The sequence below is a fragment of the Vombatus ursinus genome, unplaced genomic scaffold (genome assembly GCF_900497805.2).
Source record: "Vombatus ursinus unplaced genomic scaffold, bare-nosed wombat genome assembly UNPS02014802.1, whole genome shotgun sequence".
NCBI classification, from domain to species: domain Eukaryota; kingdom Metazoa; phylum Chordata; class Mammalia; order Diprotodontia; family Vombatidae; genus Vombatus; species Vombatus ursinus.
Window position 1 is genome coordinate 15,960,871 of NW_020954580.1, and position 16,689 is coordinate 15,977,559.

Below are 16,689 nucleotides of genomic sequence, written 5' to 3' on the forward strand. Positions count from 1 at the left end.
TATTATGTAGGCTTTCCATAGAACAAAGCTGTTTCACTATTTTAAATAAAAATTAAGAGGGCCAAAAGGATGGCATATATTTAGAGCAGTGAGAAGATACCCAAAGCAAAAACCAGTGAAATTCTCTTTAGGGAGGAGAACAATATCTCTGTTACTATTCTAAACTAGGAAAGCAAAGGGAAAAAAATCCACCCCCAAAAACCTGATTGGAAGAAAAAGCAGACCTTTAATTCCCACTAACTTTCTATTTAAGAATGCCCATAGTTAGTCACGGCTTTTCAAAATAGATTCTTATAAAAGTTGTGTTTAAATTATGAATAGGAGTAGGCGCTTAAGTGTGAATCAAAGACAGATCTGCAAATCTGGGGCAACTCAATCTTTGACTCAAGTCACTTAGCAAAAGAAATAAAAATAAAGAAGTCAAATTAACAACTGCGTGATGCAGGTTAGAAATGTGTGCTCAAGGGGGTTTGCTTCTGCTTGAAGACTTTGAAGTTTGTAAGGAACTTAGCTCCTTGAGAGTCCATAACTGCTTATCTTGCTCTGTCCTTAGCCATAAGCATATTGCTTTGCAGAAAGTTACTACTGACAATGATATGCTATTGAAGGCAATGATGCCAGGAGGCACAAAGTCATCATTTTAAATTTTTTCATCCCTCCGTTTTAGAGAAACCCATAATAGCTTAAAGCTGGAATGCACCTCAAAATTCATCTAATGAAGTCAGAAATCTTGAGCTGCAAAGGACCACCAAGGCTATCCCTAGTCCAATCTCCTCACAATCCTTTCATTTTAGAGACAAAGAACTAGAAGTCCAGAGAACCTGACAGCAAGTCAGTGGCAAAGCCATGCTTTGAACCCAAGTTTCTTGACTCTCAGTGTATGTTCCTTTCATTATATCCTTTACTTCTGAAATGAAAAGGAATGATTTTTATTTTATCCTGGCTGTTATCTATTTTCTGGATATGTTTATATTAACTATAACAGAGATAAGCTTCAAATACAAGTGTACACTGTTCAACTTCAATTCACATAATAGGACTTGGAAATGACTTAAAAGACATTTGCCAACATAAAGTTCTGTTGCTATTAACATTAATAAGTTCTATTTGTTTTGGTTATATCATTTATCTACTACTATTAAGAGCTGATTCAAAATAACAGAGTTTTAAGTACTTTTAACCTCTATACACAACATATATATATATACACACACACACATATACATAGATATGGATATGTATGTATACATATATAAAGTATACACATATACAGCATATCTAGATATATGTATATTTAGATATATTGACATATATATGCATATCTAGATATGTTTCTAGAGATATGTCTATATCTTTATATAGATATGTCTCTAAATATGCATATTTATATATAAATATGCACAAATATATGTATATTTAGGTATATCTAAATATATGCATATGTAAACATATCTATCTATATCTGTGTATCTAAACTAGCTGTAAGTAATAGGTATACACTTAGATATATATGCACCTTTACATATAACTAGTTCAGCTAGATGGTGCAGTGGATAGAAAGCTGGACTTGGAGTCAGAAAGACCTGAGTTCATAACTGACCTTGGACACTTATTATGTGTGTGACCCTGAGCAAATCATTCAACCTGTTTGCCTCAGTTTCCTCATCTGTAGAATGAGGATAATAACACTGTTGTTAGGATCAAATGAGATAGGCATAGTTAAAGCACTTTGCAGACCTGAAATGCTAGCTATTACTATTTTCATTAATCAATTTGCTAATAGATAATCCCTGAATTGGAGGCAGCCAAGTGACTCAGTGGAGTCCTGGAGTCAGGAAGACCTGAATTCAAATCTGGCATTAGACACTTACTAGCTGTGTGACCTTAGGCAAGTCACTTAAATTGTTTGCCTCAGTTTCCTCATATGTAAAATGAGCTGGAGAAAGAAATGGCAAACCACTCCAGTCTCCACACAGGATCATAAAGAGTTGGACACGACTGAATAACATATACCAGGCATCGTGCTAAGTGATTTACAAATTTTATCTCATTTCATTCTCATAAAATCTCTGGTAGGTAGGGTGCTCTTGGTACATAATAATGTTTAACTTTGGAAATTGCTGAACAGCAAAAATTACATAGTTCTCAGGAGACGTTTAACTGTTTAGTGAGGCTTTCCTCTACCAGTCTCCACCTTCATTTAAACAATACGTAAGAAGCAACAGAAAATTCCTGCCTGTAGAAAGAGAAGCCCAATTACTGGGCATATGTTAAATTTATAATATGTTTCATTTCCACCTATCTATGAAATATCCTTTATTTCACTGCTTTTTTGTTTGTCTGTTTGTCCTGTCCTTCCTGTGCTGGCCCGTGCTTACAATCCTGTCTTGTGATTTATTTCTACAGTTTCTGCTCTGTCCCTGTTTATAATGTTCCCTGACCTCTGCCCTGCTTCCATAGTCAGGGCCGCGATTTTCTGTTCAGATTATCCCCAGTCTGTTAGTGTTACTCTTTTAGCCGTCATTTTCTTCAGACATTCCTCTCCTCTGGTGTCACATCTGAGGCCCCTCTTGGTGAGCGGCATACAAGGAAGGTTCCTGGTCAGGCAGATGGTGCCCATCATTTCTACTGGGAAGCCGGGAAGTAACAGTCTACACACCATTCTCAGTCACCAAGGTCTATTAATGGACTGCCTGAAAAACTAAAGAGTTGGCAAAGGCAATAAGGTGCTGTATTTAAAATGCTCAATCCCAATGAAGTCCTACTTCCCTAAAGATTCAATTCTAATTCTAATTTGGATTAGACAGGTTAGTGCACAAAGTTTATTTCTTTGAGCCAAGGAATATCTGAGGCCTATGTTTAAGAGGGCTGTTTGAAAGTCCCATTTTCAAGGGGTATAGAGAGCAGCTGGCTCATGAATATGATTCTGATGTTATCTTTAAAAGGCACAGGGTCCCAGCTGATAGCACCACAAACATGGGGAAGACTCCCTGCTCTTCCCTCCCAGTGAACCTAGAAAAGGATAGATTGTTATCCTCCCCTCCAGCTGGAGCTGGGGCTGATCCCCAGTACTGGTGCTTTTGTAGACAGGAGATTAAAAGGGTAACAAGCAACAGACAGAAAGACTGATAGTCTCTGATGACAAGGGAGAGGGATGAGGGGAGATGCTGTCAAATCGATCTGACACCCTGTACCTGACCTACAAAGCATTAAGTATTTTAGAAACGACACCAATGGAAGCAGTAAGCCTGCCATAGGTACAAACAAAAAATGGACTTTAAAGACTCAACTAATAAATGTTAGGCTCCAGATCATGAACGACTGATGAAGGAAATCTACTATATTACTTTGTAATATATCGTACATATTACTTTGTAATTCATTCATCCACAGTTATTAGCTGCTCTTAAAAGAATGAGATGCTCACTGTGCAACGAGTATACAACTGTGCAAGGATCATTTTTATCTGGTCTGGAATGGATTTGTGTTCTAAGAAGATATCTCTTCTTTTTTAGATGTTTTATTAGAATATGCATGTGATTATATACATACATTATATGTATTTACATATTATTATAACTGTTATATATAATATATAATTTATTTTATAGTATATGCTATGCATGCTATAATATATTATTATATGTTACATTACATTATATTACATATTACATATATTATATATAGTGCATTTTATTTATAGATGTGTATGTATGTATATATGTATGTGTGTGTATATGTATATGTATATACATACACACATACACACATATATACATACATATATATATATATATATATATATATATATATATATATATAAAATTTAAAGCAATGAGTCTACTTTCACTTCTAATAAGACTAAGAGACAAAGAGTTGGAAAAGGAATCTAGCACTACAAGACTATCCGTGAAAATAAATGAACCTCTTTCCCAGCCAGGCACAATGAATTTATTAAGAGAAAATAAATAATGACCCACCAAGTACAGGCAGGCAGCAAATGTTTGGCATTTATTTCTATCAAATAAAGACAAGATCATAAATGTTAATTGTATACCTCCATTTTGTTATTAATATCACTATTGTTATTAATATCACTAACCATTCTGTTAAAAATCTGTAATCATTGTGTCATTTCCCCTCTTTTCTTTCTGCTCTCTGTATGTAGAGAATTGAGATTGCTTTGGTGAGAAAGTCTTTTGGTCACTGTCACACCACTGGAGGCTGTTTAATAATAATTCACTTGTGGGTACTTTTCAAAAGATGCTTTCTCCATCATTTCAATGTAGTTTTTAAAAAAAGAAAGAAAGCTAACTATCTGGAAAATGGAATTCTCTTACCCAAATTCATAGGCTTCTATGTCTACATATATACATGTATTAAGAAACTAAGCTTCATTGTTCTTTGTAAATGAACATAGAAAATAATTTAAAAAAAAACACCCTAGAACTTCTCATCTATTTATCACAGACAGATGCTTACTATGGGTGCAATATAATGACCGGTCCCCAAAAGCCTATAATTATAATAATTGGGGTCATGTGACCCATCAGCGTGCCCCAGCTAAAAAAGCAGATGGCCAAACATTAGCATTTGAATTAGCTCAGGGAGGGGCTTTTAGTGAAAAGAACTAAGGAATAAGTATAGCAGAAACCAGTGAACAGCGGTAGCTCCATCGGCTTCAAGTAGTTGTTTAATCTCCTTCTAATAACCTTTCTAATAGTCCTCTCTGTTTTTCCCCAATACAGCAGGCAGCCAGTCTACTTTCAGATCTGGTCAGTCCCACCCCTTTAATTTACCCAGCATCTATTTTACTTAGAGGTTAGGGGAAGAGGGAAGACAGGAAACATTGCATTCTAATCTTTCCTTGCTACCCCCAAACTAAGATTGTCTTCGTTCTGGGAAATACTGATCACCTGTAGACTTGGAAAACACTGAGCTGGCTTTTCTTAAGCATGAATGGTTTCATTTATTTTATTAGAGAGGAAAGACGTTTAAGGCCATTTCCCCATTCCATGGTAGATTCCTCTATTTGTGAAATGTCTTGTGGGAACTTGAATGGAAATTGACAGCTACTGAAAGTCCAAAATTTCATCCTGTAGTTTCCCATTACAGACTAGATTGACTCTTAAACATTCAATAGGAGAAACAGTTTGATAACCCTGGAAATCTGAAGAAAATTCACACAGTTATGAGCCCATTCAACTGGGAAGCTAAAAGCCAGCTATATATTTCCAACTTTTTTTCTCCCCCCTTAGTAGAGACTAAGAGCCTCACAGAGAAAATGCTATCAAAGATAGGGGTTGGGAGGACTTTCCCTGCCTGTTCCTCTCAGGTTATTTGCCCAATAGAGGAAGCCTGATTTTTGTGCCCTGGATAAGGAGAACCCAACTCCTCTCTACCTACTACCCTAGACAGACTGGCTTCTTTGATTCATTGTCTTGTCTTCCTTATGTTGTTTCCCTCTCTGAAATGACCTCCGCTTTTCCCCATAATCTGTCCAAATACTATCCATTCAATATAGCCCAGCCAGTCTTACCTCTTCCATTAAGTCTTCCAAAACTACTCAACTATTGATTTCCTTCCTTTTCTCTTAAAATGGGTGGCAATTGTGGCTCTGTGCCACATAGGTTAGCCTTTGATTAGGTGCATTGTTCATGGAGATATTGCGGTAGTTTTTTCTCTGCATTTCTCATGAGAACAATAGACTAATCTTCTACTGTAGCTTCCACAATGTATATTGAGAAAAGAAAAGAAAGTCATTAAAAGATAACCTAGAAATAATAGTAATAATTAAAAGATAACCTAGAAAATAAATGTAATTCCCCCCCCAAAAAAAAATTCTTCAAGTGAGCACTGAGTGAGTCTTTGGGAGATTACAGAAGTTTTTGTTAAAAAAAAGAATCTTACACAGCCAAAAATGGATTGTAACTTTAGAGGACAAGGGGAGAAGACTCAACACTATCGATAATCTTTCTTTGCATCAACTCAAAGGCTGCTAGAGGTCATCTATTTCTACTGCCTTGTTAACAAATAAGGCAAATGAAGCGAAGGAAGATCATTCAGTAGTCAGCAACAGAACTGGAATTAGAAGGACTTATGTCCGCTGGCTCCCAGAACAGTCATCCACCATGCTACACTGTCTTTCAGTTTATTTCCATGGAAATCAATGACAGAAAGAAGGATCTGCTAGTCAGTGGGTCAAACTTAAATAGAAATAAGGGCTGCTAAACTATACATAAGGATCGCTGTGAGCTGCATATTGACTTAGTTTTTAATTGCATTCTTATATATGTTTTACTGTATTTTATTTTGTTGTTTTTCTCAATTATATGTTAATCTGTTTGGGGCAATACTCAGGAGAGTTGTGGGTGGCATGCAGCCTGTGGGCTGTATGTTAAACAGCCATGTAATAGATAACAAAATATTCACTCCTTGACTTTATTATTCCCTCAAGTTATCATCCTCTTTACTTTCCTTTCTCAGGCAAACTTCTAGGGAAAAAGCTGTTTATATACTCTCCTTCCACCTTCTCTCCTCTCTCCTTAACTCTTTGCAGTGTGGCTTTCATTCTCACAATCCATCTGAAATTACTCTCTCCAAAATTACAAATGATTTCATAACTGCCAAGACTGACTCCCATGTCTTTTCTCAGTTCTCATTCTTCTTGGACTTTCTGGTGCTTTTGACTACCTCTTCCTGGGTACTCTCTCCACTAGATTGTAAGCTTTTTGAGGTCAGGGACTGTCTTTTGCCTCTTTTTGTATCCTCAGAATTTATCACTGCACCTAGTACAGTGCAGGTGCTTAATAAATGTTGATAACACCTTGTCTTGGTTCTTAACTTTTGGACGCTTTTTTTCTATTTCTTTCAAAATTGAAATTAAGAAGAAGCACAACTTTTACACTTCTGTCCACTGATACCTTCATAAGCTGATACCTTCATAAAGTAGGTAGGAGTTACTTAGCAGGCAGACTTCAAATCAATATAGAATAATTTCTCATGCCACTCAACCTGCCCAAAGAAAGGATCAAAGGATCAGAGCTTGAAAATACTTTCAAGGTGGTCTGGTCCAACCCCCTTATTTATAGATAAGGAAACTGAGGACAAGAGAGGTCAAGTTGAAGGGGTTTCATTCAGTTTCAGAAGCTGAGACCTTTGCCCCTTTTCCCTTTGCCTCTTTTCACCAAAAGGAATTTGGCTCCCATTTGTTTACAGACCCCAGAAGACCCTTAAACTTTTAGATTCCTTTTCAACTCTCCTTATCTCCCTTTGAAAGCCCTGACCCTCCCTTTAGATCTTATTCAGATGCTTTTCAAACTTCCACCTTCCAGTTCCCTTCATTATCTATTCCCATTGTCTATTCAATCTCTCAGACCTTTCAATCAGAATTCTCATCAAGACCCTTTTCCCAACCCCCCCCACCTCCTCTGGCCACCCAAAGTTACTTTTCTGTATGTAAGATCCAACCTGGCCCCCATTCAGATGCTGCGAATCTCTCATGCCTAGAGGCTGAGTTTTTCTCATGCTCAGCCTTACGGGCATCACCTGGCCTATGTGATTTATCTCTATTAAACTTTTTCTCTGGCTGAAAGAAGATTTGAGTTGAATTCTTTCAGGCAGGGCCTGGTGCCATGATCTTGGGGTTTCCCAGCACCCCAAAACCTCTAGACCTCTTCAAAGTGACTAGGGCTAGGTCACACAGGTAGTATGTAGCAGAGCCAAGATTAAAGACTGATGGTTAAATCCAGAGCACTTTCCATTTGTGCCTGTCTGCCTTCCTGACTTGCAGAAGGACTGAGGGGATGGGAGAGGATGGAATGAAAGCCTCATCACTGGTTTTAAAGACAAGACAAATGACTGTTGGAGCGCAAATTCCAGTGGGGTCAAACTAAGTTACTTCTGCATTTCCCTTCTGGTTTCAAGATTCTGTAAAATACAAAAAGGAAAGTTTAACCCAACACAGTAGTCCCTCCCCAGTGGTTTGAGTCCCTTTTGGGAATTTTCAACTGTGGTTCAAAGGGGTTCTAGCTGAAAAAATTTTAATGGCACCTTAAGCACTAAAGTAACTGCAGAACATTATGAGTAGTCTATTAAATTACTCAGGCTCAGAATACATTTTTGTTGTTGTTGAAAGGTGTTCACAGAACAAAACACTTTGGGAACCACTGATTTAAAGCATGCTGTAGTTTAATTGCACAAATAAATTATAAGAGTAACAGACATTTAAATAGCTCTTTATTGTTTGCAAAATTCTTTTCTGTAGCACAATCTTATTTGAGCTTCCCAAGAACCCTATGAAGGAGATATGAGATGCAATATTGTCACTTTTTTTCCCATATGGATAAACAGAGGCTCAGAGAGGTTGGGCATGGTCACACAAAAGTGAAGTGGTAGATGTAGAATCCTTAAATTTAGGTCTACCTAACTCCAAGTCCAGCATTCTATCTACCATGCAACACTGCCTCTCTTTTGATAGAAAAAAAGATTGTTTCTGCCCGCATGCATTCATCCATTTAATACATGTTTATTTAGCAACCATGGTCTAGTCATTGTAGATGACACAAAAAATAAAAATCTGGCTCCTTCCTTTTCAGAGCTTGCCAATATACGCTAATGCAGCAGGAAGAAGATGGTTCTAGGAAATTGAAGTTATTCCATTTTATTCCATAGGATTAACATACCACAATGCACCTATGATGAACTGAAATGGAACAGAAAATCACTAGCTAGGCTCCACTGCACAGCATCTGAAAATAACACAGCAGTGTTGATGTGGAGTCACACATTTTTCCTTTTCAGCGTTTTAATTTAGCTCGCATGACTGTCTCACACATGGTAGCATGCTAATAGGAGGCAGACATTTACATCTTGATCTCTGAAGCAATGAGACAGCTAGTAAATCCCAAGGTGGAAAATCACCCCCAAGGTATTCTAACTATGTAATTACAGATAGGATTGACTGTATTTGTTCTCTAGTTCTTTAAGAAATGAGAAAATGGAACACAAAAATTGGGGGATATAAGGAGCTCCCTAGATAGAGAGTGAATGTGTTTCTTGTTCTTGAAAAGTTGTCTATAAAGTTAAGTATTCTGAATCCTGAATGTTATGTTCAGACTAGTGTTTTTAAATTCAAGGTGCATTCATTCTTGAGAGGAGAGACAAGTAAGATACATAATAAAAATAGGGTTAGGGCAGAATGAGGAAGGAGGGAAGGTTTGTTTTTTTGCCTATTCTGAACTACCTCAAGAAGGATTCCAACCTCTTCTCCACCCCATTTTTCTGTCACTATTGTTTGCATTGTGCCCCCTTACTGAAGACAGAGATAAGAAGATGCTACGTGTCACTGGTCTTGATAGCTTTCTTTAATCAGTGGAGTTCTAAGGCAGGAGTTTTTTTTTTTAACATGATAGTCTATGAACTTATTTCTTTAAATGTGCGTTAATTATAAAGGACATATGAAGACTATCTGCATCTAGAGAAAGAACTGGTAAATAGAAGTATGTATAGAATAATCTTATATATATGTACCTATTTGTGTCTAATGGTAGCCATATCCAAAGTAGGGGGAAGAGAAAAAAAGGAAAAAAAGAAAAAAATGTACATGGTAACTTTATTATATATTTAAAAGGAATAGCAAATTGTACATAATAGATGTGCAGTTTCATGCGTAATCATCTTTTCATTATATTATGTTATGGAAATGCTTGTTTTATTCCATTAATTAAAAATGAAATAAATTTTAAAATGCATATTTTAATAAATATATTTTAATATAATTTGTTTCCTTTGTAATCCTATGTGTTTTATTTTATGCATTTAGAAACACTATCCTGAGAAAGGGTCCATAGGCTTCACTGACTGTAAATGGGGACCATAACACACACAAAAAAAAACCAAACAAAAAAACCCCCAAAACTCTGATCTAAGGAGAGGGAATAGTCAGTTCCGTTTAACCTGGGTTCTTCATTTCCTTCCTGGTTCAACAATGGTAGAGCTGTGATAGAGCCCTGTGCTGTTCCTCAAACCCTTCCCTATTCATGAAATAATCTCCATAGAAATGTTCTCCTCAGCTCTTTTGTCTTCAGTCTTTACCAGATAAAATCATATCTATCCTGCAAAGTCCAGATCAAATACCACTTCCTCTAAGAAGCTTTCCCTATTGTCTCTATATTAAGCTAATAGCAAACTTTAATCCTTTTTACCTCATTTATATTCTTCCTTATAGTTACTCTTTTGTATTATATATGTATATGTATGTGTGTATATATATATATATATATGTATGTATGTATGTATGTATGTGTGCGCCTATAGTATTTTTCCTACTGGATTGTAAGCTGAGTAGGGCAGAGATTGTGTTTGCGTTTATGTATTTTTCTTCCCTATTATCACTTCTTACACATATCAGGTATTTAATTAATTTTTGTTAAACAAATAAATACATGAATAAGTCAGTCCCAAGCCAACAGATCTGCATTCAAGGTTAAAAGAATCATTGCAATTTCATGAGTGTGAATTATATAGTAAGAAGTGTGTACCATTTTATCAGCTCTCTAGGATAGAAATTCCACATGATCACAGTTCATAATTCTATTCTATTGGAATTTATTGGTTACAAAGCTCTTTCTTCCCAGTAACTTTATGAAATGACTCTACTAACCTGAAATAGCATCACTATATCCATGACAAAGGCTTCCTGTTCTACAGATGCTCACTGTCTTAAAAGATAGTTTATGTATTTCTTAACATAAATGCTACTTCACTTCATTTAAAGATATTCAATGGATCTAACAGTGTATGGTATTCCTTCCAATAACAGAGATAATGACCTCTGTGATTGACTACATAAGTAACTGTGACTTTTGGGGAAATGGCAGAGAGGGAGGCAGAAGAAACTAATTATCACTGTTTTTAGATTGCATATAAATATTAATTATTGGTACTTTGAGAAATCTTTGTCCAATAACCAATAAATTGACATGATGTTGGAAGGGTACCATGTCAATATTAAAAATTCTTGTGATGAGACCAGAAGACAAAAAAAAGTTAGAATGAAAGAGAAACACATCTTACCCACTCTCCTTGGAAAGATAAACAAAGCAATTTATTTCACTGTGCATTCAAAGGCGATAAGATACATGATTTCATGGGACATTTGGTCATTTTGGCTTGAATTGACTATGATCAACATATTGAAAATACGGTACTTATAGCTTATATGGCAAAATCCATAGGAAAGAATAAAAGAAATCCTATGAAGAACTTTATGAGACCTTAATTCTGGTTGTTAACATTGTTACCTTGGGCAAGTCACTTCTCTGGGCCTCGGTTTTCTCACCTGTAAAGTGATGGGTAGTTGGACTAGATATCCTCTAGTGTGCTTTCCAGATCTAAATCTACATATGATCCTGTGGTTAAAATTTCAAGAGTCACCTGAAGTAACATGAAGCTTATGTGACTTGTCCAGGGTCATAGTGTTAATAAGTTCCAAATGCCAGATTTGAACCCAAGTCTTCTTGACTCCAAACCTAGTATCCTGTTCTCTAAAAAAATGATGCCCTTCAGACAATTAGCAATAATCTATATAAATAGGTTGCATCTCACTAATTATCTGTTTTCCCCTCCATAAAAATGAGGTAACAAAAATAACCGCCAAGCACATCCAGTCCAGTTCACGTAATACTACTTACCCTGATTTATGTTCAAGTTGAAGTATAATCTAATAAGATTAGAATGAAAATCTCTGTATCTCAAGTCTTTCCAAGCCCCAAATGACAGCACATGTATTTCAAGCAATATTTTATATAACACATTTATAACATGGCAAAAAGATTAGGAAAGTCCCTTGAAGTTTACTGAAATACAATTTGACATATGGTTTGTTTTATGATTTAGTTTCAGGTACTAACATAATTGACTGGACGATGCTGAAGTATAATATATTGTTACATTTTTGTCTAAAAAATAATTTTGACTACTTGGGGCAAATGTATTCTCTCAAGACAGTGTGATATATGAGAAAGGGAAAGAGGGAGCCAAAAGCTTTCAATTCTAATTTCAACTCAGCCATTGCCTAGCCCTGTGACCCTGAAAGTCATTTCACTTATCTGGACCTCAGTTTCCTCTCTGTAAAATGAGAGGATTGGATTTGATGATCTCTATAAGGTCCCTTATACTTCTAGCACTTTAGGATTCCAGATACAATGTATGTATCTCATATTTATTTCATTTTCTTCTGGCTTGTTTTAGGTAGAAATTTTCCACTCTTTAAGTAGAAAACCTGTAAAATGTTAGGGATGAATTGAGATTTAGCAGCTTTAATGTCTTCTAGAGTGGCAGGGCTAAATCTCTTCATATTTATATTCTTTAAAAACTGGCATTTGATAATCATCCAGGAAGGGTGGAGAACTAATAATGCCTTGTATTAACATTCAAATAAACAAAAGCACCTGGAGATTTTTCAGATTTCAAACTGGTATTTTTTTTAAAGATACAAAAGAAAAGAGGAAAAGCAATCTAAGCTAAATAATACTCTTTTATGCTTGATCACTCTTAATTGAATAATAGGGGATAAAACCCGACCCAAAGCTTACTGACTTAATGATTTGAAAAACCAAATGACATCTCAACTAACATCTTTTGCAAGATTTAATAACAGGGAATAGTTACTGCAGAAAAATGATAGTTCTTTAAAAATACCCTCTATTTTGTGAGTATAAATAACATCATCTTATCCCCCAATGCACACAGCTAAACTGGTGCTTTGGTCATAAAGGGTACTCAAACAAATCAACAAACAAAAAATCCACCAACAAAAATACATGAGGGTCAGTTAAAGGATAAGAATATTTAGCTCAGAAAAGGTAAGGGGAGGGCATTATAACTATCTTTGAGTATTTGAAAGGCTGTTATGTGGAAGAGGGAGCTCACTTGTTCTGTTTGTCTTTAAAGTCCGAGAGTAGGAGCAAAGAAGAAAATTTAAACTTGATATAAGGAAAAATGTTCTAATCATTGGTTTTGCCCCATGTCTGGAATGCATTCCCTCCTAGTCTCTTCCTCTTAAGCTCCTTAGCTTATTTTAACGCCCAGCTCAAGTGCCTTTTTCTACATGAGGCTTTGTCTGATTTCCCCTACTTGTAGGGTCTTCACTCAATACTACTCCCCTCCCTCATTACTTTGTAGTTATATTTTAAAATTTTATTTCCAAAATTTCTTCCCACTAAAACATAATCTTGAGAGCAAACTGCTTTTGTTTTTGTCTCCATAGTCCCAGCATCTGTAAGAGTGCTTGGTGCATAGTAGGTGTTTAATGAATACTTGTTCAAAGGAGGGTTAGATAGAGCTGTCCAAAATAGGCTACATCCAGAAGTAGTGAGTTCCTTCTCATTGGTATTCTTTAAGCAAAGATTGGATGACTATTTGTGGAGTATAATATATTGCAAGAGGTAATCTTATTCAGATAATTATTGGATTAGATGGCCACTGAGGTGTCCTCTAACTCTGAGACTCTGATTCTAATTTGCAGAGGTAGATATTGTATTTATGCAAATGAAATCACTGACTTCTCAATGTATTGCATTTAACATTCTATTTACAAAGTTCATGTTAATAACTAAGAAAAACCATCAACTGCCATTGGCATATAGTGCTTCTGAAAACCACTTTGACTTCTGTAATGAGGATTCAGCACAAAGTATGCCCCTTGCTTTTGAACACAATGCAAACTTACCCAAAGCAAAAGGTTGAGGTAATTATCTATGTAATTTTGGTTAATTCCCCATTTTTACTTTAACTTCTTAAATAAACCTTTATATGCTCTTGAATACATTTTGTTCATTCCATTGCTGACTAGAAAGTTCTGTCTGAAAAATTTCCGTAGTTACTATATTTGGTTTTCACATGAAATTCATATCCCATGGAACTCAGCCCATACAGGTAAAAGCTTTCATTATCTAAATGTGACATGTAATAATTATCTCGGATTTCTAGGAAAGAGTTCCACTATAATCTGGATATGTCTTGGAATGATAATTTCTTTTAGTTATTTGAATATGCAACTTTTTAAGAATATAGATTGCAGGTACTAATCTATATTGATAGAAGGAGCCAAATCACAGGTCTGGACAAACTAAATTAACTTAAATAGTAAAGTTGTTTCTAGACTTGCATAATGACTTTGCATATCTACTTTGTCATTTTCCCAGCTTTGCTACAGGATGAGTCAAATCATTAACTTTATAATTCTACATTAGCCTTCTTAGTTAACTTTCATGGTTTTCCAGTCCTTGAATTAAAAATACTCTTATAGTTTATTTTCTTCTTAGTTGAAAGTTTAAAAAATGCAAAAGAATATAATGAAGGAAGAAATTGATGTTGAGAAAGATATGATTTACTCCCTCTCTGGTACTCTGTTTTGTACTCTAGTTTGGGGGTAGTATATTGCATTTTTATGTGTCATATTCCTTTCTCCCCAACACCTTGCTAAATTTCAAAGTTCTGTAGGGCAGGGTCTATGTCTTGTTCACCTTGGTATCTAAATGTGTAATAAATAGTTAGTGATTGAAGGACTGAAGACATTGAAATGACCATGATTGTTTTATTAGTTGATAGAAATTGTATGCTTGCTACATTGTGTTTCAGCTGTTTAGCTTTAATATTCTTTTATGAAATACATTCCAAATGATACTAATCCTTTAGGGAAGAAGAAAGGGAACATGCTTTTATTAAAGGCTTACTATGTGCCAGAAAGTCCGCTAAGCACCTTACTGGAAAAGGTAGGCTAGTGTCAGATTGTTCAAGTGCATTAAGTGGCAAACTGAGGAGATCATGTTTTATCCTAGGGTTAAGAGGATATATAGATCTCACAGTCTTCCATATATAGAGAAAAACTAAACCCACAGAAGCTAATATGGTCACCAAGAATTACAAATGTTATTTTACTTGATTCTCACAACTCTTAGAAGTAGGTGCTATTATTACCCTCATTTTACAGCTGAGGAAACTAAGGCAGAGGTTATGTTACTTGCCCAGGATCACACAGCTCTTAAATGGCAGAACTATTTTGAATGAATTTTCTTGATGCCTTTTGTTTTTACATCAAACAATCAGTAAATATTTTAGTACCTACTATGTGTCAGGCACTGTGCTAGGTGTTGAGCATATGAAGACAAAACCTTGAAGTGATTGCAGTCTATCAGAGGAAAAGACATATAAGTAAAAACAAAATATACACAAGTGAAGTAAATAAAGAGAATTTATCTTTACCTTTAAAAAGGAGGAACCAGTGACTGGAGAGATTAGGAAAAGATTTATGTAGGAGATGGCACTTGGGCTGAACTTCGAAGGATGCTGAGATTTCTAGGATGCAAAGGTAAGAGACAATACATTAAAGGAAAGTAGATAGCAAATGGAAGCCATGTATAAAGAATCTCAGAGTTATGGAGGGGGGTAATGTCTGAAAACTGGAAAAGGTAGGCTAGTGTCAGATTGTTCAAGTGCATTAGGTGGCAAACTGAGGAAATCGTGTTTTATCCTAGGGTTAAGAGAATATATAGATCTCACAGTCTTTCATATAGAGATAATAACTAAACCCACAGAAGCTAATATGGTCACCAAGAGCAAGGACAGTTGTTAGGATAAAATGAAATCATGTTTGTGAAGTGATTTGCAGACCTTTAAGTATTATATAAATGCTAGCCATTTTTATTATTTACTCATTAAAGGAAGTCAGGCAGGACATCAACCATTTGATATATTATGAGACATTACATCAATTACTATATGAACTGTAATTAAAAGTAATGCAGTAATACAGAAATAAAATTTTCGGTCTCTCCACTAATTCAAACTAGAAATAAGCTTAGGAAGATTTAAATGAGATGATAGAAAGGACAATTTTGAAGTGAAATTCATGTTCCTAGATATTCACTAAGGATACTACCTAGCTTTGATGTATTACACCCTACTTGATAATCTCAGGTATTGCTTATTTGTAAAAGGGAATATAATTATAAGTTGCCAGCTTGCCTAAAGACAATTCTTACATGCCTCAGTTCATCCTTTAGTATAACACTGTATATCATCACAGTATAATGGTTAATGTTAATAATTATTACCAATGCCATCAAGGCAGAGAAGTGTGCAATATCTTCTAGAAAAGTTTCTACCCAAAATGATTAAAATTTTAATGGCCGTAAGACTTGGAGTATTGCAGTATTGCATGGGACAATGAAAAGGCACATGGTGGATAGGAGTAGGCTGCCATGATATTGTAACATAATAGCTTGTATTGGAATATAACACATAAAAAACTGAAGAAGAGCAGGAGTGAAAGATATCATCAGAGAGTTATATGACAGAAAGAGATGATGGGCTGTCCATATGGTGAGAGTGAAGAATGACAGGTGGACAGCCAGAAGGTTCCAAGGTTCCTCCTCAGGAAGTCAGGAGAAAAGACAAAGTCCTCCACTATGTTAGATAGATCTTTCTTGTCTGAACTTTTAGGGGGTCATGGATAAGATTCTCATAAAATTAGCAGGCGAGGATGGATGGCAATCTGAATCACTGGAGGTATTTCACATACATATGAGATCACAGATCCATCTGAGTATTTGGGTAATATGTAACTAAAAGAAATTTGGTTTGCCCCTAAATGAAAACCAAGCTACAGGTAGAAAATTGGTTCTG

At 35.6% G+C, this 16,689-nt stretch overlaps 1 protein-coding gene across 3 annotated transcripts in view; it reads right to left on the reverse strand.

Moving 5' to 3' along the window:
* The window catches only part of MAP2 (microtubule associated protein 2), a 376,564-nt gene that overhangs the window by 257,884 nt on the left and 101,991 nt on the right, over positions 1-16,689 (reverse strand). For all 3 annotated transcript variants that reach the window (XM_027873756.1, XM_027873755.1, XM_027873754.1), the window contains exon 3: positions 15,268-15,360. The gene's annotated coding sequence lies outside the window, so the exon portion shown is untranslated. The remainder of the gene's footprint in view (positions 1-15,267; positions 15,361-16,689) is intronic.